Genomic DNA, 24,691 nt, shown 5'->3' with positions numbered 1-24,691 from the left:
GGCCCATCTGTCCACCTTCGCTAGGAGGTCTTATGTCTGCCATGAGAAGTCAGAGCTGCTGGCTGTTGCGCCACCATGCTCAGCAACAGTGACTCATAACCGTGTTTGTACTCTGCCGCGTCGCATGAGTGGGTAAGCCTTCCAGGTGTTCTGTGTTGGCACCTTGTTTAGCTATCATTTCTTGTACATAAAATTATTCTATCTTAATTAAGAGGCAAAGCTCCGGTTATTGTTTTAAAAGAAAATACTCCGAGCGCGAGATGGAAAGCGCAGTGAATAAACTGTTGTATTTTTTATTCACCCACAGAGATTTCCACGGACGTGCTCCCGACCTCTATCTATAGGAATTTCATTTTCGGCCGTGATTTTTAAAAGTGAGAACAATATAACCGATGTGGACAGCCTATAAAATTTGCTGTGCGCATTGAGCTCGTTCCATGCGTTCAAGAAGACCTTGTTGGCAATGACTAGAGGGAAAAAAAATTAAAAGGCCACTGTTACAAATACTTGTACATGGATGATCTCATTCCAAAACTGCCTGCGTGCGGTTTCCTCCAGGAACACGCACGACGGACCTGGATCCAACTGCACTGTAAGATATGCAGCAGCTGCATCTGACCTGTTAAAAAGGCCACGAATGGCTAGGATCAAAGCCGTATTTTTCTTCTCCTTCCCTCCCCAAGACTTGCTGTTAGACTCTGCTTCTTTTAGGAGAAGAAATTATAAAAAGTAGAGAAAACAATGCATACATCTTATAATGCAATTAAATGGAACAAAGCTGCATGTGGTTGCTGCAATAATAGAGCTTCATACAAAAGCTTTTTTTTTTGCCTTTCATCTTAAGTACAGCTGTAGAATCTGTTCGGATACAGACACATACCACCACACACACCTCACACACACGGTATACGAATAAACCTACAACTATACCTAGACAACAAATACAGCTGAGAGATCCTCGAAGAGCACCAGACTCCGAGTGTGGCGGGCACGTCACTTGACCATTGTGGCACATCTACGCGAGAGGCAACTGAAATTATTCAGGGAACTACTGTTCCCGGTGAGACACCAGCGTTGAAGCCAGGCTTCGAACGCTGGCGGGCAGGACGCACACCAGCAATCCTTGCCATCTGAGCTACCGCTCAGTTCTCGCTTCATACAAAAGCTGGCATATACAAAAGATATGCTAAACTAAGATCCTTTTCTATACACCAATGTTCTCTATTTCTAATTTTATATACAAAAGCTTGCATCAACCAAGCTCCTCTACGATCTGTTAGTTATTAGCTTCTGCATAGTTGAAGTTCTACTGCAATTCTGCAAATGAGCAAATGTTGTCGGTCATGTTTTGAATGCATTATTTACAACTGCAGAGTTGCTGCAATTCCTTTTTGGATTCCACAAATTGATATGCCATTTAGCAGTTTCGATGAAGCTTGGGACTCTTGATGTTCGAAAGCTGTTCTAAAGAAGAAAGAAAAGCAAAAAGGTGGATCAAAACGAAAGAAATCTTAGACTGAAAAAACTCAGAACAAAAAGAAAAACAAAGGGAACAAGAAGAATACAAGCAAACCTAGGCAACAAGAATTTGTAAGTCATGTTCTACTGTTCTAGAACCACAAGCGTATGAATCAATTTCTAGTCTATCCCTATTAATAAAGAGGCAAAATTTCCTCTCTTTTTTTTTTTTGGTCTGTACGTTTTTTTGGTCTGGCCTATTTGTTGACTTAACTGTCCACACACGGCGTCACGACGAGTTAGTAAGACACGGATTTTCCTAAGCGTGGTCAGAGTTGGAGACCGACACGGATCCGATCCAAATCTAAACCCAAACCATAACTATAGAAAGAGAACAACTTATTATAAAATCAGAACAAAAGGTGTTATACAAGACATATTCTAATTCGTATGAGCACGTGTCATCATTATATATAAGTTTGAACGAAAGAAACTCTCTATTATCCGGTAGTTAGAGAGATAGACCAAACAAATAGATGGATAAAAAAAAGAGCTATAATTTTATCTCTTTATTAATTAGATATAGAGGTAAAGATATAGATTACATACGTGTCTGGTTTTGGACTGTTTGTTGGTGGGCACGCCTCGTCGCAGCCCCGCGCAGGTCCTCCGTCCAGTTGCCGACGGCGGGCACCCTTATCGCCTCCGACGCGGTCAAGGCAGTGGCGGCCACGACGAGCACCAAGACGAGGGACGACCACGAGCTCGGGGCAGAGATAGAGACCATGGCCGTGGTCAATTAAAATATCCCTTGTACAGAAATTTTATTAGGCCGCTTGATTTATTTATTTTTTAATATTGTCCATTTTGACCAACACGCATCGCGTCAGACGGTGCAGCGCCCTCCGCAGGAATGAGAGTACTAAAAAGTGAAAGAAGATGTGAATATGGGTTGGTGTGATGCGAAAGGAAAGGAAATGGGCAGATGCGATGCGAATAAACAGGAAAAAAAAACGGGGTTGGCCAACAACACCGTGGATAAAATACAGCGTCGGGGGAGAGACGGTTACCTCGCGAGTGTTTTCATTTTAGACGTGGTATATAATTCACATATATATTGTAAGTGTTTTATCTGTATGTTGTGTTTATAACTAATTTGTGAGACGAATCTTTTAAGCCTGATTTGATTGATTTGATGGATTAATTATGCTTAATAAATTTATCTCGCGAATTACTGACGAATTCCGTAATTTATTTTTTTATTACTATCCGAACACCCATGCGATACCACGTGGCACCCTAAACTTTTACAGCCCAAGAACATTCGTAGAGTGACTCGACAACTGTCGGAGGACGGTGCGTATGTGCAACAGTAGCTCGAACACATGTGCCCATGATTCCAGAACACCGAGGAATGGAAGCTGCGGCGCCTAGAAGTTGACTTATTTGGCTTTTTTTTTTTAGCTGGAACAGTGTTTTTCTCTCATAACTATTCAGTCAGAATAGTATTTTTCAGCCAAAATTCAGCGAGTCGAACGGGGGCACGTATGTGACTTTGTGGCACGTATGTGACTTTGTGACGCATGATCTGCGATGTTTGGCGGTGACACCGCGGGCTGCCTGGTGTTGGCGAAGGCTCTCCTCATTGTTCTGGACGCTGTTTGGATTGGAATGGAAGCTGCGTGCACTGCACACCCCTGTGCTGTAGCTGTATATCCCGGTCGAGCACAAGGTGATGTGTACAGGCCCGATCTTCCGAGAGGTAGTCGGTAAGTTCGATTTGTGGAGATCTCGACGTTGGCGATCCGGCTTCAAATCAGACACGATTCGAACCCTGCAACCGTTACACCACTGCTCCGTTGGTTATCAACCAAGCACAACTTGATTGACCTCGCCAAGAAGGCTTTTCCTGCAAGCGAATCGAAGAGCACAAGCAAGAAGGTAAAACACGCAATCTGAAATTGCAAATATGAATGACGCGAATATCAATAGAGGGTTCAAGAACTCGGTTCCAAAGGACTAATCGACACAGTGGAGGAGATCAAGAACGGGGGCCCTGGATCACTGCAAAAGGATTTGTCACCACAGTTACAATGAACGATTCAGTTTCTCGATGGAAAACTAAACTCTAAACAAAACCCAATTGTGTAGCAGCGGCGGCGGCTGTGTTTATAGTCTAAGACTCGACCTAGGGTTGGGGACGGCCAGGGGTTGGGCGCCCACAACTTGGGCTTAAGGCCCGACACGATACATGGCCAAGTTGGCCCAAATAGGTGACGCAGCACCTTGCCGTGGTCACACAGAATGATCCACGGACCTTCTGGAGCTGGGACCAGATCCAAAACGACGGCGTCGTCGTCCCCTTTCCAACGCATCCAAGAACGGCCCGTTTCGATGTCGTATGAGGAAGTTATGACCGAAACAGTGACGACGTGTCTGCTGAATCCGAGGACGACGTGGCAGCTGAGTTGGAAACGAATTGCAACTTGGGGAAGACCATGGCGTCGATGTGTCCAGCGTGGCGATGTCCTCATCATCCTCCCCTTCTTGAATTGGAGTCGTCCTCGACTCCATCTTGGCGATGTCCTCATCATCCCCTCCTTGTAAAATTGGAGTCGTCCTCGACTCCATCCCATCATCAGCGAACTCCTGCAAAAGGTTAGTGACAGCAGGCAATGCACCAGACATAAAAGGTTGACAAAACATAGTATAACATGGTGCATCAGGATTATCACATAACTCAGCAGTAGCAGGAGTTGTAGCAAGAAAAGCACCTCCTTTTAACTTAATCCCATTATTTTTAGCAATGTCTGTTGGAGGTTTATTTTTGATCTCATTAGCATGTTTAATAATATCCGAAGGAGACAAAGGCAGCAATGTAATTTTCTTGTCCTTATGTATGATAGTGTATGTATTAGTTCTACCATGGTGTAAGGCATCATTATCAAATTCCCATGGGCGACCTAACAAAATGGAACAAGCTTGCATAGGAACAACATCAAAATCAGCAGTATCATGATAAGAGCCTGTGAAAAAGCTAATGCGTGCTGATTTAGTTACCTTAGTCTTACCACTATTATTGAACCATTGAAGTTTATATGGATACGAATGTTGTCGTGTGGTCAAGCCAAGCTTGTCAACCAAATCTGAACTCACCAAGTTGTTGCAACTCCCGCTATCAATGATAGTGAGAACACGACAACCCTGCACAATGAGATACATGTGGAACAAATTGTGGCGTTGGATCTTCATCTCGTCTTCATGACCCACACGTGTACTCAACACACGCTGCACAAGAAGGCTAGGGTAGTCCGCGGCAGCAGCCACAGAGTCAATGATGATGGCCTCCTTGTCATGATCGCCCTCGATGGGATCTGCATCAATGTTAGCAGCAAGGGCTAAATCATCTTCAACATCACTAGCACTTACATATCCATCCTCGGTAGCAATGAAAGCGCGACGACTGGGGCATTCCTTCATGACATGTCCCATGCCTTTGCATCGGTGGCAAATGATTTTAGAGCTGGACGAGGAGGAGCTAGTAGAAGCACCCGGAGTGCCACCTTTCTTCAGCTGTGGAAACTGCACATTAGACAATTTACTTACCCCGGAAGAAAATGGAGGTGTAGATGGCTGTGGTGCAACAGGAAGCTTGGGCGTCTCCGGCTCGGAACGCTGCTGAAAATTCCTCCCATTGTTAGTCTTGAAAGGCTGGTGTTGTTTGCGTCCCTGTACTTCTCGTTCGGCCTTAATAGCAAGATGATACAATTGGGAAAAATTGCGCCATTCTTTGTAATCAAGTATGTTCTGTATATCATGGTTTAAACCACCAAAAAATCTAGCACTAGCATCATCATCATCTTCATTTATACCACAACGTGCTAAACCAATAATCAATTCTTGATAGTATGCTTCTACTCCTTTATCACCTTGTTTTAAAGTTTGTAGTTTCAAACGTAAATCACGTTGGTAATAAGGAGGAACAAAACGAGATTTCATACGTTGCTTTAAAACATTCCAAGTTTGAGGCACAGCAGCAGCATTATTAGCATTGCAAAGATCACTCCACCAGAACAAAGCAAAATTAGTAAACTCACTAGTAGCAAGTCTAACTCTATGCTCAGGAGGAACATTATGAGAATCAAATTTTTGTTGAACAGCAAGCTCCCAATCTAAATATGCCTCTGGATCAACATTACCAGCAAAAGGAGGTAGACTAAATTTAATTTTAGCAAAAGGATCATTATTACCATGATTATTACCTCCCATACCGCGACGATTGAAGTTGAGGCGGCGACGGGCACCACCGTCATCATACGCATCTTCATCACCAGCATCTTCATCATCAGCACGATAAGGTGGAGGGCGTTGCTCAAGCTGTTGAATGCGGGTGACCAGATTGTTCACGTTGCGCGTCAGCTCGGTCATAAGATTGCGTTGTTCAGTCATGAACGTTGCAAGCTCGCCCTTGGACACGCACTCATTGAAGTCCGTCGGAGTTCCTGCCATGGTTAGAAGATAGAAAAAGACAACACCAAAGTATTATCCCTATCAACTAAAAGGAAACAAGTGGTGGTGGTGAAAGTGGAATGCAAAATCACAAGCGGCTTACCACCGTCTTGCCTGTATTCTTACCAACGCCAAACAGGAGCAAAACCAAAGTGGCGAAGCAATCTGTTGTTGAGCGTGGGTAACAGTTGCAAGATGAACCTGTGCTGACAGAAGAATATGTGGAGCTATGGGTAGGCACACAATATGACAGCAAGGATTAGCAATTAACGAGTGCAGAGTAGCGATTGTTCAATCTGGATCCAAAGTACAAATCACAGTTGCTGGCTAAGACGTGTCGAGACGTAGCGCAACAAGGTGAAAACAAAGAACGATCGAAAGAACTCACAGAACAAGCAAATAGCCCAGATTTCTCCTTTTTCCTGAATTTTTCCCGGATTTTCCCAAAAGGCACTAGTAGGAAACAAACTTTTTTTTTTTACTATTTTTTTTTATACTTTTCTCTGAACAAGGATCACAAAAGATACAACCACAAAAATTGGCACCTACAACTGAGGTGGGATGTGGTCTACAGAAATTCAGCACGTTCTCTGAAAAGCGTGCAAAAACTTTGACAATTTTTTTTCTTTATTTTCCCGAATTTTTTTGGCAATTTTGACGAAACCAAACAGGGCGAAGCCTAGTTTGGGTCGGGTCCAAATGGTGTCAAGAAGCTGCTCAAAAAATTTCAGATTTTTCTGATAAACGAGCGAAAAGTTATGCCTGTTTTACCAAAGGTATCTCAAAGTATGTTTTCCGGGAGGCACAACACGGCGGCGGCAGTTAGGGCAAAGCGTCCCTAAACTCTAACACCGATCACAGCAGTAGGTATTCGCCTGATGATGTAAGGAGGGCTGCGATGCAGGCAAAATAAGAGCGGCTGGCAACCTATCTAGGGTTTGCGCGGCGGCGAGAAGTTACACAAGGCGGCTAGCGGGGCAAGTCGAGTAATGTGGTGGCTTCGACTTGTTGTTTGGGAACGGTGGATGGGATAGCGGCGGAAAACAAAATCACAGCAACGGGCGATTGAACTACGACCACGAACACAATCCTAAACCAGCAACAAGACTCGACCACGGACACAAACTCAACAACACGAATCTGAAACGAAATTGCAAAGGCACAAATATGAACAAATATTGCAAACGAAATTGCAAACGAAATATTTTTGGGCTTTTTGTGGACTCTAGGTAATGAACAAATATGAATCTAAGGCAAACGAGATTATACCTCGCGGTAAACCTGAAAGCTCTGATACCAATTGATGTGTACAGGCCCGATCTTCCGAGAGGTAGTCGGTAAGTTCGATTTGTGGAGATCTCGACGTTGGCGATCCGGCTTCAAATCAGACACGATTCGAACCCTGCAACCGTTACACCACTGCTCCGTTGGTTATCAACCAAGCACAACTTGATTGACCTCGCCAAGAAGGCTTTTCCTGCAAGCGAATCGAAGAGCACAAGCAAGAAGGTAAAACACGCAATCTGAAATTGCAAATATGAATGACGCGAATATCAATAGAGGGTTCAAGAACTCGGTTCCAAAGGACTAATCGACACAGTGGAGGAGATCAAGAACGGGGGCCCTGGATCACTGCAAAAGGATTTGTCACCACAGTTACAATGAACGATTCAGTTTCTCGATGGAAAACTAAACTCTAAACAAAACCCAATTGTGTAGCAGCGGCGGCGGCTGTGTTTATAGTCTAAGACTCGACCTAGGGTTGGGGACGGCCAGGGGTTGGGCGCCCACAACTTGGGCTTAAGGCCCGACACGATACATGGCCAAGTTGGCCCAAATAGGTGACGCAGCACCTTGCCGTGGTCACACAGAATGATCCACGGACCTTCTGGAGCTGGGACCAGATCCAAAACGACGGCGTCGTCGTCCCCTTTCCAACGCATCCAAGAACGGCCCGTTTCGATGTCGTATGAGGAAGTTATGACCGAAACAGTGACGACGTGTCTGCTGAATCCGAGGACGACGTGGCAGCTGAGTTGGAAACGAATTGCAACTTGGGGAAGACCATGGCGTCGATGTGTCCAGCGTGGCGATGTCCTCATCACAAGGGAACGGAAAAGGATCGATCAACACCGGCCGTCTTCTTCACCGTTGCTGCGTGCGTCGTCGCTGTCGTTCAGCTGCAGATACTAGGCTACGTAACAGTAAAACTGCTGGCTTTGCCTGTGACAAAGCATTCAGTTATGGCTTGAGTTGCTGACAGGCAATCAATTCATCCGTCATCCGTGCAATGTGGCAACTCTCCTAGCGGTCAAGGATAAGTACCATTTTCCTCGAGCAAAAACGATCGATAATCAGGCAGCAACCGTGACGATTTGACGATATGGCGCCCCCCCCACACACACACAGAACCGCTCACATGATGATCAAGGAGGGTTTGTTCAATAAACCCAATGCTTGCTGCAACTGCCTCCTTTTTGAAACTAACTGCGGCCCATTGCGCCTCTGCTCTACTAAAGTCTATACACAAATTATACATGCCAGGCCAGAAGACGCCTAGTGGTAGGTCAGGCTACTGGACACATGGAAGAAGTTACTAATCACCTTTGGGTTTGTCTGCCACTGGCACAGAAATGCGGTGGCCCAAGGCAGTTCAACACATGTCTATGTTTGTTTACTTGATAAAAGCAAACGGGAAGCAAACCAGAGTTGTAACAAACCGGGTTTTTGGTAAAGCCAAAAATACGAACTTTTTAAAAAAATTTCTGCAACGTGTAAAATATGTAATTGCTAAGTCAAACACGAGTCCAACTCGCTAACAAGACGTTGCATACATGTAGATGGTTTGTAGGTGATTGCCGGAGTTTTCGAGTTGTCCTGTGTTTGAGTCTTGATTATTGTTGGAGAACACAACCCATAGCAACCTCCTTGTGATCCTCGCAGGATTATTTCGAGTCTTCTGTAAATCTCTCTCTATAATCCCGAACCGCACTAGAACCCAGACTTGCCATTTATATTTGTGCCGACCATTAGACCGGAGTCCCTAAACCCTAAGACCCCTAGTAGACAACCACGATGAGTAAGCATGTTGTTAATACATGCGGGTACGCACATATAAGACCTAGGAGTAGGAGAACAAAGGAAAAAGACCCTCTCCTCTAGTCGCCAGTGGAAATCATCTCGAGCCCCCTCTTGGAGCTCACATCTTAAGTGCCATCAATACTCCTTCCTTGAAATTCCTATTCAAACTCCATGCAGAACTCCCCGAATTTCCCCCAAATTCTTCCTTCGAGTTTTTCCAAATATCCCCCTGAAAAATTTCCATCCGAACACTCATGGAAATTTCGTCTTGAGTTCATATGAACCTCTCCGAATGGTTCCTCGAACACCGCTTTATATTTCACCATGGAAATCCTTCTCAAGATGTGGTGAATTCTTCTCAGATCCAAATTCAAAACCATTTAAACTTAAATTGGAGAATCTATTTCCTTCTCTCTCTTCTCTCCCCTCACGCCTTGGCCCGGCCCAGCACCCCCTCTCTTCCCCTTCTTTCTGCACTGGCCCAGCAGGCTGCAGGAGCCCAACCGAGCACCCCTCCCCTTGGCCCAACCGGCGCCAGCAGGCCCAGCCAGCCTGCCCCGCCAGCCTGCTCGCCACTCCTCCCTTCGGCCCGCCCCGCCAGCGCCATGGCCCAACCAGGCCGCTGCCATGACGCGGCCCAGCCTGGCCAGCAGCCGAAGCCCCACTCCAACCCTAGGGCGCATGCAGCCGCTTCCAACCACAGCCGCCAGACCACGCACGGGCGCCTGACATCGCCCCGCGATCCACGCCGCACGATGCGCGCCGCGTGCCCCTCCTCTGCACGGAAGCCGAGGATCACCGTCCACAGTGCCTGGAGCCCTAGCCGCTCGCCCTATAAAAACGCCGCAACCGGCTGCCCCTTTTTCTTCCTTCCCCAGTGTGCCGCCACTCTCCACCGAAGTCGCGCGCGCTGCTCCGAGCCTCGCCACCAGCGCGCCACCCGAGCCAGCACCGAGGAGCGGTGTCGCCCAACGCCAAGCTAGAGTCCGCAGCGCCTCGCCACGCTGGAGCTGCTGCCGAAGCCGCGGTGCCGCCCGCGACGCCGTGCTCCCCGGCCGCCCGACGAGCGCCGTCCCGGACCTGAGGCCGAGCCCGAGGCGCTGTCCTTCATCTTCTCGCCGGCCGCCGTGTCCACGCCACCCACCTCTGCCTCGGAGCCACGACCGCGTCGAGCTTTGCCCCGTCCCCAAGCACCGCGTCCATGGCGAACCGCCGAAGCCGCATCCACGCCCAACGTCGTCCTCGTCGTTCGAGCGGCAACCACGATGCCTCGCCTCAGCGCCCATGCTTCGTCGCCCTCTGCGTCTCGCCACGCCGGAGCCGCACGGACGTCGTCGAGCACGCCACCACCTCGAGCACCTCCCACCCTTCGGCGACTACCAGCAAGGCCGGAGCCCACCGTCGCAGCACCAGCCACAAGCTCCATCCTTAGCTACCGCGGTCACCACCTCGCTGTGCACCTCTTCAACCCCGTCGGGAGGCATGCCCCTGCTCGTGCTCCAAGCCTTCGGACAGCAGCAGCAACCCTTCCTCGCTATGCACCACCGACCACTTCGCCGATGGACCGCAACATCTTCTCGGCGTCGACCATCGTCATCTTCTGTGACCGGCCATCGAGCCGTGCAACTCTATGTGCAGGGAAGAAGCCAGCCCCTTGCGGCATCCTTCGCGAACCGTGGCCAAGCTCCGTCCAACAGCCGCCACCTGTTTAGCAATCTATATCCTCCCCACTTTTGTGAACATGTGTATATCTTTCATTCACACATGACCATCATCTATGTATCATCTATCTATCCGTGATTAGTAAATACCTGTGCCGACCATCGCCGCCGGTCTACTCCTTTGTTTCCATTTCCCTTCATGACGATCTATCTATTATGCGTGTCTATCTCTTGTACCTCGAATTCTTTTCCCAAGTGCTTCGATTAGGTGCTACATCTTCGTCGCCCGATCACCCGGATGAGCCGAAGCCGTTGGATGACCACAGGTGCAACCAACTACAAGCCCCGCCAAGATCATGATGCTGAGCAACGTGGATCACATTCTTTCACTTCGACAAACCTCGGTGAGCCACCACCATGCCCCTCTTTCCAACCCTGATTTTGCTTACCGGCCATGGCGTTCCAACCATGGAACTTGTAGACCGAGTCCACCTCTGGCCTTTGGACACACAAGCACACACACACGTGACTAACCCAAGCCAAATCGAACCACCAGAGTTCCAAGAACACCGGTGTGGTTGCTAACCACCATTGAAGCATTCTCTAAGGCCATGTCTCGTCCACCGTGAACCACACCCGATTGAGTCAAGCCTTGATCGATGTCTCTGACGTTGCAACGGAGCTCTACCGCTCCTAGACACGCCCGCACTCACTAGCACGAGACCGGACTTAGCCAAACGGATCCACAGCGTAGGAGACGCCAGAAAGGACTTGTCGCCTATAAAACCTGTCGTGGCCAAGCCATGCCGCGGTAAAGAGTTACCATGGCCTCATCGTGAGCCCCGAAGCCATAATTGGACCACGTGGTATTGATCACCGCATCATGGACTGTAGGATTCCCTTTTTGGTTGCCCTGACGGTTCTGTGGAACCTTGTGCCCATGTTTCACCACTGTTCCAGCTACCTCGAGTTACGAGAACATGCCGTCGAGATTTACCGGGATCCACACTAAAGGCCTTCTGAAGTAGTCTCATTGCACAACTCACGGACAAAGCCCTAGCATACGCCGCAAGACCTAGCACCATGCCATCATTGTATTGAGTCCGTTCCCGACATTTCGGATGCCTCGTTAAACGAGGGCGAGCCGTTTATAAAACCGTGTGATCCCTAGCATCGTACCGATGACAAGTGGAGTCTTTCCGACATCCCGGTCGCCTTGCCTTGCAAGTGCGTGCTGTTGAGGAGATATCATGACCCCGTCTACTACGAGCCATAACCCTGGACCATGAACCCTAGTCGTAGGTCTTATCGAGACCATGGAAAGCCCCATATCGCATCTTTCCGTTTACGCGTATCTACCTTGTTGGGCCCTAATCTTACGACCTATCTATCCATGACTATCTTACAGGATCTACCCATTCCCCAGCTATGGAATGTGCTACTCCGCAGTCGTGTTGAGTTGTTGCGTCTTTTGGTCGTGTTTGGTTCTTATCGCTGGTTGTTGGTGTTGTTGCCTGTGTGCCGAGCCTTCGAGCCAGCTGAGGGATCGTACCTCGTTCGGACGTTATGATCGTGGGATCTGTCTCGCTATGACCGTGATGCCGAGTGTAACTCGACCCCTCACTTTTTAGTTGACTTCATAGTACCATGAGTGTTAGCACCTATCTTCGGCCCTAGAACATGGTCGTGATGGATTCGATGTTGATACTAACATCGATGCGGATATCACCCGCACGCTTTGAGCCCTCCATGACCAAGTCCTGTGGGAGATGACCTGGGAGATAACAATCATGGAATGATGGATGCCAACTCGTTGGTGTAGCTTGTGGCCGCGAGTTCACCTCGCCATGACCATGGAGCTACGCCACTCTTTTGCTTTTACTTGCCTCTTTGTGCTCAAACCCCCGTATGCTTGTACCTTGTATGACCATCGTATTTCTTTGATTCCCGCAGTGACAACCGCACCGCTATGAATTAGAGAGATGTCTTAGTGCCAGTGCACCTAAGTCGGGTACCCTACGAGTGGTTTGCGCACTTGGTGTTTGTTGCTTCCTTCCAATGCCCCATCTTTTGTCGTGGCGCGAGTGTTGGAAGAAGTAGACCTTGTCCCTTGTTGTTCTTGCTCTTGTTGCACCGTTAGCCCACTCTGTTCGATTCCGTCTTGCCCATGATGATTGGATCAAAGACCGAACTATTCCCTTTGGGTTAGCGAAGCTATGGTCTATGTCATACCTCGGACCCATGCGTGTCGACCCGATCGACCGTCTAAAACCATCTTTCCTGAAGATGTGTCTGAGAACATGACATGGATGTGCCTAGCTAACCCCTGCATCTTTTGCCATGTTGAGCGACTCTCTTCTCGGCTCCCGACGTTATTGTGTCGTGTGGGTCGAGGGGAAACCGTTGATGTCCAATCTCTTTGCGCTACCACTTTCTACCATAGCAGATGAGCCGAAGTACATTGGAGCCAAGTTATAATAGTGTTAATCATTCTTGTTTGCTACTCGTGTCCAATTGTGACTTGCGGGATAAGGCTATAAGAGCCAAACCCTGTCGTTCTTCTTCTTGGGGCCCGACTTCCAATCCTCATCAATTTAATGACACTAGATCGAAGGATCGTGAGCCGTGGTGTTGCTATGGATAAGCTTTGGCTTAAACCATCTATCCTAAAGCCATACTGGCTTGGCCATGACTTAAGCTTGTGCTTAGCAAACCACCACTTGTGATTCTTTGGCCCGAGGAAATCGGACAACTGCCGAGAGGGCTAAGCCATGTATCTCTTATTGCCTCGTTGGTGTTATTGGATTTTCCTGTATCTTGTCGTCTTTTCGAGTGTTGAGTGCTCTCTTGCCTTGTGTGTTGCTTCGCGGAGTAGCTGACGATCGGACCAAGAGAACATGGATGACGACAAGGACTGTGGAATGGAGTCAACGCAGGAGGAGGTGACCCCGCTAATGGAACACCAACAAATGGAGATTTGTACCACTACTACCTCAACATCACAGGTGTCATGGCAGCACCCTCTTTTAGAGAATCCTATTAGACATTGCATAATATCTAGAACTGCTAGCGCTTTAAAATTATTCCTTTGCTAGTACTTTGATGCATGCTACTACCTGAGCCATTATTACCCTGATGCAACCCACTCTACCACGTCACCCTGCTTTGCGCATTTGCTCGCTTATGTATGCTTACTTGCCTGCTTGCTTGCATATTACACCACTATACATATTATTAACTCCACTTCGTATTATATCGGGGATGTGATGCTGGTGGTGAACCCCCTGGGAATGGTTTGGCTATGGGTGCCGGACTTGGTGGTGTGTGAGCGTGCTGCGTGTGTCTTGGGTGCGTGGAGAGTGAGGGTTGTGTCGACCGAGCTAGAATAACGATGAGCCTGGGGCGAGTCTTGCCATGTGGTGATACCTAGGCACTTGGATATGGAATACCTATGGCGAGTAAATGGTAATTGGAGGTGTCCTTGGGTGTGAACCTCGAAGAGGTGGAGCCCGGGGTAGAGGTGCTGTGGTGGCATGTAAAATGGAAACCCTGATGAAGACATTCTGGCTTGGTCAATCCCTAAGGACTTACTAGTACTCAGACTCACCGGGAATCCTTACATCCCACTCGCCCTATATGGTGCAGGACGGTCAGACTACTTGGTAGAGCGATGCCACTACTGCTAGGCGAATGTGTGCAAGGAGGTACGGGGCGCGCGGTTTCCCCCACACCCTTCTAAGACTTCAAGAGGCCTTGTGGACCCAGCTCTTGACATCCGGTGGGCCCTGGCTCTATCTACGACTCACAGTATCAGCCATCCTAGACTAGACTTGGGATGTTCCAGGGCTGAGAGGTAGGGTGGCATCGTTCTAGGCTAGCAAGCGGCCAGAATTCTACCTAGGTGATACATGGCTCTGAGGATGGCTAATCTTGTGGGTATGTAAAACCTCTGCAGAGTGTATGGTTGATCGATCGATACATATGCCGACTTGTCAGCTATGGACCTTTCCTGGGTTTCGCTTAAACTAGATAGGAGATGAGTCCTTCTTTCCTCCCTCCAGGGTTGGGGGTATTTTTCGGCCGTGAGCCTTGGGGGCTGCGGGCCGTTGAGACAAGGCCGAGAGGGAGTTGGCCTGTCGACCTGAGTGTGTGAGATGAGATATGGTGTGGTGGTGTGGAAATGGTTTGGGATGGATGGTTGGTAGATGGATATGGATGGTGTGGTGGTGAATGTGTTAAAAACTAGATATTATTACTATATTACTAATGTTATTTACTTCTCATGCGCTAAGGATGCAAACCACAGCCAAATATTAGGATCGCCAGATCCCTTGTTTATCTTTTCCACTAAAGCTTATCGGTGCTGACCATGGCCTGCACACATCTGGCGGTGTGCAGATTTCCTGCCTCTCACAGATGTTGACTTTAGAAGGAGTAGAAGATCTCGTGCCTACGCTCAAGTTTGGTTCGGAGATGGAGTCTACGCTGCACTACGTCAACTCTGATGATGCCCGTAAAGGAGGAGCCTTCACTCAATAGTCTTCCGCTAGAGTAACTCTGTAATAGGTGTGTTCTCCAGTGATGTTATATCTTGTATTCTTGTAATCTTATGATGTATGACAGTGATATCAACTGATATATGATAATATGATGGAATCAACTAATGGTTTCATCATATTATAACTCATTCTGTGGATTTTCCCTTCGTGGAAAATTGAGGATGTTTCAAGAGCAATATATATGGTCCTGCCTCTGGAGCCTGCTGCTTGGAATTAGAAAGCATGCACAGATCAGTGATGGTCCGGTCGGCCGGAATACCTATACACGTAGTGGGGTTATTCTCTTCATGTATATCATATCTCACCTTTGATGTCTTTGCTTAAAATGTCAACATACAACCTGTCCTGATTGCCTACATGCGTGGTGTGTGCCTTGCACGATCAACATCGAGTGGTTGGCAAGTGGCAAAGCGGCAACATTTGGAAGGAGCAGCGTTATTCAGGCCATGTTTATTTGAGCCGTAGCTTTCGCAAAAGCTACTGTGAGCTATGACTTTTGTAAAAACTATTGTGGGAAAAGCATAAGGCTGTTTGGTGGAACAACTGTGGCTTTTTAGAAGCACCTACGAGCGGACCCCACATGTCATTCACAGTCCATCCTCTCAACTCTCTCCCTCTCTCACTGACTAGAGGACCCACGTGCAGCCGGCCCACCTGTCAGACTCTCATTCCCTTGTCTTCACCAGCCTTGCGTTCGTGGTACTAGGGCAGCCTAGAGGAGTTTGCTGGAGCGGAGAGTGAGGGGCCACGATGGTCGTCGGACATGGGCTAGGAGCCGAAGAAGGAATGGCCGCGGGGGCAAGGGCTGTAGCCGCGCAGGCTGCTCGAGGGGGCAGGGGACAAAGCCAGAGAGGGATTGTGGTAGAATTGCCTGAAATAACACACCTTCGGAGGCGCTCGTCTTCCACCAGACACTAAGCACCCCGAAAGCAAGCTACATCAGACGGATTTCGTCGAGCACACCCTAAGAGAGAACTCGAATAATCCATATTTTTCCTCCAGGATCCAATAATGAGAACGAGTTTATAATACTTAGTCCATTTCATACAACCAGAGTTCTTAGAAATATATTATTACAGTACCAAGTTCAGAGTGCAGAAATTAAATAGTGGAATTAAAATAAACATCTAACGGTAGAATACAAGGATCCATTCTGTGCCCACCAAAAGAATCCTCTACACAATAGCTGCACCTGCAACAGGGGTAAATAAATCCTGAGTACACAATATACTCGCAAGACTTACCTGGCTATTAGAAATAATTTTTTGACTCCAAGGATATGAGAAGCTTTATGGTTTGCTGGGTTTTCTTTTATGGAAAGCAATACTAGTAGTGAATCCTTATATATGTTTCTTATTAGCAGTCATGATTAGTTCATTATCTAGCCATTCTAGGTAAGCACCTGTTCTACTTTCAAGCAAGAGTTGAGCAAATAGATCAATTTCACCATCTTTCATCTTTCAGTTCTTACTATGGTGCTAGATTGTAGACAAGTCATACTAGATTACCCAGCGATTGGTGAATCAATGTGCCCAGCTGGGTACCTCGATACACACACCCTGCTTGTACCCCAGGCATAAGCAGGACTAACCCAGCACTCTCCTGTCAAGGGGTCTAGGTTCCCATCCAAACTTGGACTCCAAGCCCCACACCTGAGTCCCGGACTCAGTGTGGTGCTTAGACCTCCACCATCCCTACCTCCAATCAGTCGGTCCAGAAAGAGTCGGAACCCACGACAAGAGAGCAATGAGCCTTCCCTACTCCCATAAATAAGTATGTGCTTAGGATAATAAGTCTGTGACCTGACTAGAATCCAATGCAACGACCGGTCCTTAACCGACACGGACAGGGAAAATAGTATAACCAAGCTATGCCCCATTGGCCACGGGTCACAACCCCTTACACCCACCAATACCCATACCATATCCCTACCCGGTCTCCATTTTACTTTCACCATTTTATCATAAGAGTGATAATAATAATCGCCTATTGTGAGTAACGGCAGGTTACTCACGCTATTGAAAATCCTAACCGTAGCAGCTACTTGACCTATGCTAGTATGACTCATAGGTAGGTACATCTATGCATGTAGTTTTCATAAAATGCATGTAACATAAATGCACATCACACACACACACACACACAATATATATATATAGATATCCAGTGATCATTTAAAATAAGGGTTATGCACCGAGGCTTGCCTTGGGCAGGCATGGTGTCAGCAAAGTCAGCAACTATTGGCTCCAAGGCTCCCTCCTAGACAAGGATCTCCTTGTACTCCTCAATTACCTCCTCATACTCCTGTTCACCCACAGTCACGAACTCTTCCAACTCATTATCTACATGCATGAAATGATAATGCAACACTTAGTAATACAGCAACAATAACTCTTAAAATAATAATACATCTACCAAGCTAACTCTAATGACTACGATGCCAAACTACCTATTATTTCCACTAAACAGGTATGAAACATTTCATGTATTATCTTTAGCAACTAAAGGCATCCTTATTCTTATTACCGATTTAATATATATACTACAACAAGGAGTACTTAGCCACCATATTTCTCAACCTATTATAAGGCTACAAAAATTACAGTGAGCACATAATAACCTAATGAACCTACTATAAAAATTTCATGGTCAAAGCTATTACCAAATTGCCACAAAACTTCCTATAATTATTAATCTAAATAACCTTAAACACTTTCAAATGATTTAATAGACCTTAGCATCAACATAGACATGTATAAACTAACCATACTATCAGATAGACAACATTTTTAGGAACTCAATAGAATTTATTTCATAATTTTTGGACACCTACATGATTTTATACAATTTACTAAAGATCAGCTCAAAACTAATTTGGAAAAGCATTTACTAATTTCTAGGAAAAAGGAAAAACCCATTCCTCTTCGTGGCCCGCAACGCGTGGCCCACGTGGCACAGCGCACGCATGAGCGCGATCTGCTGGCGCGGCCCACACGAGGTGGCCCGCGATGGGGAGACCCACGTGGACACGACACATATGCAAAAATGCCCCTAAACTTTGGGCAAACTAATGCGCAGTCTATGTTACTATTCCAAGAGACAACACTTATGCAAAGGAACCCTTAGAACATTCTCTTCTTTACAACGGTGAGGCCCCCGGCCACCCGCGCGCACGGTAGTGTGGCGGCGATGGCATTAGGCGGCCACGCTCGCCCCACTAATGGGCCGACACCAATCTACAACCCTAGCGCCTACACTAGCCTAGGCTATAGGAGCGGTGGAGCTCGCGGAAGTGGCGACCATGATGCGCGGCCATGCACGATAGCGGTGCGACCACGCTGGCCAACCTAAGCCACCGCGGGGTGAACTAGCTAGCATATGGCATCACTATAGTACCCTGGTTATGGCTATGATGGTGGTTTGGCCGGAGGTTCCCTGAACAGGGCTGGCCACGTGCGGGTAGTGGGATGCGGCGGTGCTCCAAGATGGCACGGTCACGTCAGTGGCTATGACGAGGTGGTAGAGGTGCAAGTGAGGTGCGCAGGGTGAAGTGGAGGTGAAGGCGGAGCTCATGGTGAAGATTGATTAACGAGGGGTGGTGCAGCGGGTGGCTGCCCTCGGCCACGGCCGGTTCCGGCCTTAATTGCACGGCGGAGGGGGAACTTCCAAATTGGAGTTCGTCGTGGCACAATTCAAAGCAGGGTGGGTACGATTGACACACGGACATCTAGGCACATACACGGGCATGCACAATTGAAGGTGAGCGCCTACGCCCTGGCACACTGTGGCCACGATGCGACCGCGGAAACAGAGGCGGTCGGCGCACAGAGGCGAGCAGGGGAGAAACAAAGGACGGGAGGCGGTGAGGACATGGTGGGTAGTTGGCAAGTGCACCTTGGCGCGATGTGGCTGGGGCAACCAGTGTGGCCCATGGCCGGCGCTAGCCGATGGCACATGCACAAGGTCGGCACGGCGACGGCGGTCTGGCCCCACGCGCACAGTGCCTAGGCGGACCTGAGATGCAGCACGGTGCAGCGGTAGGCGAGAGCTCAATGGTGACGCGATGGCAGCAGTGGTGGGGCAGCAAGTTGGCATGTAGTGCAGTGGAGGGATGGCGGTGGCGCAGAGGCATAGGCGGACGCGACGGCAGCGTGCTGTGGCACGGCACTGAGACGGGGCAGCAGCGCGCCAGGGCTATCGGCCACAGTGGCCAACCAAGCATGCCCAAGCGTGCGTGCACACGGCCAGCGTGCCAACGCGTGGCATAGGGGCGCGGTGACCACGCCTACGCGAGGAAAACGACTGAGACCGTGCCATGCATGCTTTTTAAAGCTTCCAAATCGACTAATCGGTTGGCCAAACACCCAAACCATCATTGCTATAGCTAAGAGGGTATATTAAGCTACTAAAACAAGCCATAATACAACACCACTCCTTAATCCAATTTCTCCACAAAAATTATCAAACATAGCTTTGCCAGTTTGTTTTCAGGTTTAAGAAATCGACTTAGTCTTTGAGCTGGATTAGTTTCAAATTCGATTTCCAAGCTATTAGATATGTTAGCTAGTGATATCATTTTTTGACCATAGGTATTTCATCGTCATCTATTAAGTTTGTACTTCAACTTTATTTAAATGTTACATACATATTCTATAGCGCTTTTGCTTAATAAAAATTAGTTTTAAACCCTAAGTGATATAACATGACTATGGAATTAACTTTCATTTCACATTTTCGTTGATCGTTTTGAGTTACGGAAGTTGATCTACACTCTTTTATTTCATGCATTAACACATAAATATGATGCTCATAACATGTTTTAGTAAATGATTTATGGTGTAACACCAAGGGTGTTACAGGGATGGGATGTGGGGTCATCGGAGCCGAGCGTGGGAGGTCTTCGGATAGGGGCCGAAGCCGAGGAAGGAGAGGCCACAGGTCCAGCGCGGTATCCAGTGGAGGCCTGATGGACCTACGCTCGGCCTGAAGGAGTGGTCACGCCTCCAAGGCCCGCAACTGTGCCACTAGAGGGGCTCGCCTTCTGGATCTAGTGGGGCGCGCCTGTCGAAGGGTGGCATCCTAGGCCTGCCTGCCGGAGTGCGATGCCCTAGGCATGCCTGCCAGAGGGTGGCGTACAGGGATCGCCTGGAGGATGCGCTGTCAGGTCACCACTACACGCCGGGGCAGAGGCTCGTGCCAGCCATGGGATCTCCCACGCGCGTGGAGCAGGGGCCTACGAGCAGCTGAGGGGCGGATCTCTAGCCAGGACAACGACGGCAGCATCAGATCTTGCAGGCAGAGAAGGGGTCGCATGGGGGAAGAAGGGGTCACGGACGAGAAAAATAGAAACAAAACAAACCAGTACCTATCATAACCAGTTGCAGGTCGGTAAATATTTAACCCAAAAATAGTTGAAAAGCAAGGGAAGACCTGCTTTCATTTTTTGTACTAGAACAAAAACTGCTTTTGGGCAAAAGCTGTTGTGATTTTTGGGCTCTTTGGTTGCCTTTTGGCATTTGTAAAAGCAAAAGCAGGTTCAAAAACCCAACCAAACAGGGCCTCATTCAAGCACTACTAGAAGTTTTTTTTTTATTTTTAACACTTTTTTTAAACTATTTTCAAATATGACACTGTTTTTTTTCAAAACTAACACTTTTTGCCGTGCCTATTCGCATGGCGTGGTGAAATCACGCTACCGCGCCATGCATGGGGGCGTGGCACGAGCGGCGACATGGTAGCCACCAGGGCCATTGAAAGCTGACATGGCTGGGGCTGCCGCGCCGCGGATCTGGGCACGGCACTAACACGCCATGGCGCATGGCACGGCAAGGCCGACTTAATGTTGCATTGTGAGCCTCCCTCCCTCTCTCTACCTTATGTCAAATAGAGGTGATGGCGCCCATGCCGCCCCCTCCTGCCTCACTGAAGCCTACCACCGCCTGACCCTCCCTGCCCATCTCCCTCACTCTCTTCCCCAAGCTTCTCCTTGGCCTCGGTCATGGTAACGATGCTCTTATTTGTCATTTGAGCGGTGGATTCAAAGATTATGAATGGTAGCTAGGGTTTAGAGGATAAGTATATTTGGGTTAGGGTTTGGAGGAAAATATTAGTTCGATTTTGTCATTGTTAAGGTTAATTAGTTAGTTAGAAGCATGTTACCATGTTTAGTGTGAGGTATTATTTTAGTTGTAATGCAAATGGTTCTCCTTCACATTAATTTGCAATGTTTTGATTGATGTTAAATTACAACTATTTTATTAGATGCAAGACATGTATCAGGAGCATTTGTGGCGAAAACGAGGTTGTCCTAGAGAATTGTACCCCAACGAGTCTAGCAAAGATGCCCCCATTCCTTCTGACATCATTGTCCCTAACTGTGACTGTGGTCATCTAGCCGACGTGTTTCAATCGAGACATCCGGACACAGTGGCTCGTTGCTTCTACACATGCAGTAGTTTTAATGTAAGTAATTATTTTTGTGTGTTTTTTATTTATTTGTGTTACTAGGTTACTAATATTTTGTTGGAATCTTGTTGTATAGGCCCATTAGAGGTGTTTTTTCTTTTAGTGGATCGACGGTGCAGACAAGTTTGACCCAATGTACCTCCTTTTCAATGATTGTTGGAGAGGGAGACATCCACATGAGCACTTCGAGCGGTGGGTTCCACCTCCCCCTAACCTCCACTAATGACGGCTAAGGAGAAGCACTTAGTCACAGTTAGACAACTCAAGGAACCTCCTCTGTGCTATTGCGAAGATCGAGCTGTGATAAACCCTAAGAATATATTGGAGTTTGTGTGTCCAAATAAGCATGAAGTAAGTGGACAGTGTATCTATTAAAATGTTGAGCTATAGGTGTTCATGTCTAATGTCACCTATTTTAGGTGTTTGCATTTGCGAAGTGTCATTTCAAGGAGTGGCTCCATGGTCCTAAGAATCAATGGCCGGAGCCACCAAAGGAAAAGGAAAAGGAAAAGAAGAAAGAAAGGGTAATTTTCAAAGCACCATATGTCATGTGTGAATGTGGCATTAAATCCAACTACGGTCTAGTCCCTTTGGAGCTTGGAATAGGTCATTATTGCGGCCATATGGTTGACTATGATGAGGTTGGTTATTGTTGTGGAAAACATGAAATCATATTTTTTTTCTTTTGCTAAGACTTGTGATCTAATTTTTCGTTTCAACAGAGCACTAGAAAATGCAAGTGTGAATCTTATGATGGTCAAGCTATGTTCTTGGATGAGTTGAAGGGGAGGCAAGTAATTACACAGAAGAGGGGATATGGACCTGACTACGTTGACCTGTTCGTTAAATAGCAGAAGAAGGACATGCATGAGTTTGCTAGACAGAGCAGTATTTGTAACCCGATCGGTGCCATGCTTAATAAATGGGGGTTGGAGAGATGGAGGGCGTTATAGGAGGAGAGGGCAAGGAAGGCTCAATGGAGGTGGAAATAGTATAGATGTAGGTCTTGAACGATCATGTTGCTGCATTGTGTGCAAGTGAGTCATTGTAAGCCTTGTTATTTTCGTTGCCTACTTTTATATGTAATATAATCGCATTGCTAACTTGTTGCATTTTATACATGAAGGGATTGGATGCAGTGGGGAGCATGCCGCAGAGGTAGCCCATGCAAGGTATGTGAAAAAGAAGTTACATGAGCATAGAACGCGAGCTGGTCACAACGTTCTATCTCCGATTGTGTTGGACAATGAGGGGGACGAGGATGACACTACCAGGTTGAGGGATCTCATCGCTCTAGCAAAGGTGGTCTTGCAATTGGAGAATGATGAGGATGACACTGGCAGATTGAGCGAGCACATCACTCCAGTAGAGGCAGGCTTGCTGGCGGAGGAGGATGCAGACACGTTCTTCTCTCAAGCCGTAGAGGCCGTAGATGAAGCAGAGGTCGCTTACTACAGGCGATAGGCAGATCAGGGCAATGCAGGTGAGCCTAGCCACATGAACAAGGTGGAGGAGAACACATTCTTGTCTCAGGCCACAGATGAAGTGGATGCCGCTTACTACAGGCGATAGGCAGATTAGGGCAATGCAGGTGAGCCTAGCCACAGCAACGAGGTTGTGGTAGAGGATTGGTACTCGGACGATGAGTTGCTTACTTAGTATGTTTCTGACTTAGTATTTGTGAGTGTGACGTGTGGTTGTTCCATGCTTCATATTTGTTAGTTCCATGCTTTATTAACGAACAATGCTTTATTAACGAAGTATTGATGTATTGTACCCATGTATCAAACATTGTTTCCATGTACTCAGATTACCCATGTTCGATCCTAAGCAAGTATGTTCATCCCATCCGTTTGTCACCCTCTGATCCATCCAACTATAACCTAAGTTTTTTAATAATAACGTATATGAGTACCTTAGATGTGGGTTGGAGAGGTTATTTATTTTTTATTTCTTTAACAGCATGAAACTTATCTAATCCAATATTGCTTGCAAGACGTGCGAGAAACTCCATTGGATCGTCACCATATAAGCCATTTCCTACGCTTAGTCTGCCCAGCTTCGGCCGCGCCACCACTAGAGGTGCGACAAGCCTGACGCGCTAGTGCCAATGGCGCGGTAGCCTAACGCGCAAGGGGCAATGGCACGGCAACCTGACACGCCAGGGCAAATGGCGCGGCAAGGCCTGAACGATGTTTTGAGCAGAACAGAGCCGAGCACTAGCCTCCACGGCGCGTTAACACCACCACTGATGCAGGCTAGACGCACAAGATAACAAATTGCACAAATTCAACAAAGTCGATCAAGTGCACAAAGTTAATAGATTGTTACACAAGACTTCATTCGTTTGACATAAGTTCGACATGACTAGTTGCTACATAAGACTTGAAGCAAATTAAGTTCATGACAACATAAGTTCAACACTACAAGATTCATACAACATGAAGCAAATAAGTCAAGCAAGTGCACAAGTTGGTACAGAGGTGTTTAATGGGAACGGGGATCCTGATCTTCCGTCAGGTAGAGGTAACTATCGTTGTGGCGGAGAATGACACACTGATCCAGCTTCAGATCGAAAGATCGAACCCTGCAATCTTAGCACCACAGCTCCTCAGATTATCAACCAAGTCATGAACCAGGTTGACCTCACCAAGAAGGCTAATCCCTACTTGTGCAACGAAGAACACAAGCAAGAACAAGAAAGAACACAACCAAATTGCAGATGAATGATTAATCTCACGAAGTTGGGGTCTCATAAACCGATGAACGGCGAAACTGTTCTTGATAGAATAATCTAAGCAAAACCAAAACCCTAATGGAGGGGCGGCGGCTGTTTATGAAGACTCTAGGGTTATGCAAGACCCCTAGACGCGCCCCTAATGGGACCAAACATGATACACGGTCCAACGAACCAAAAGACGGTGTCGCAGCACACTGGCAGATTCTGGACACTAACTT

General features: G+C 47.5%; 1 pseudogene; it reads right to left on the bottom strand.

Moving 5' to 3' along the window:
• The window catches only part of LOC136457962 (alpha-galactosidase-like), a 41,275-nt pseudogene extending 39,030 nt beyond the window's left edge, over window positions 1-2,245 (bottom strand).
• Between the last annotated feature and the right edge of the window lie 22,446 nt (window positions 2,246-24,691).

The sequence above is a fragment of the Miscanthus floridulus genome, chromosome 1 (assembly GCF_019320115.1).
Source record: "Miscanthus floridulus cultivar M001 chromosome 1, ASM1932011v1, whole genome shotgun sequence".
Taxonomy (NCBI): Eukaryota; Viridiplantae; Streptophyta; class Magnoliopsida; order Poales; family Poaceae; genus Miscanthus; species Miscanthus floridulus.
Note: the sequence above shows the minus strand (reverse complement) of the source record. Positions and strands in the feature narration are given on the sequence as shown.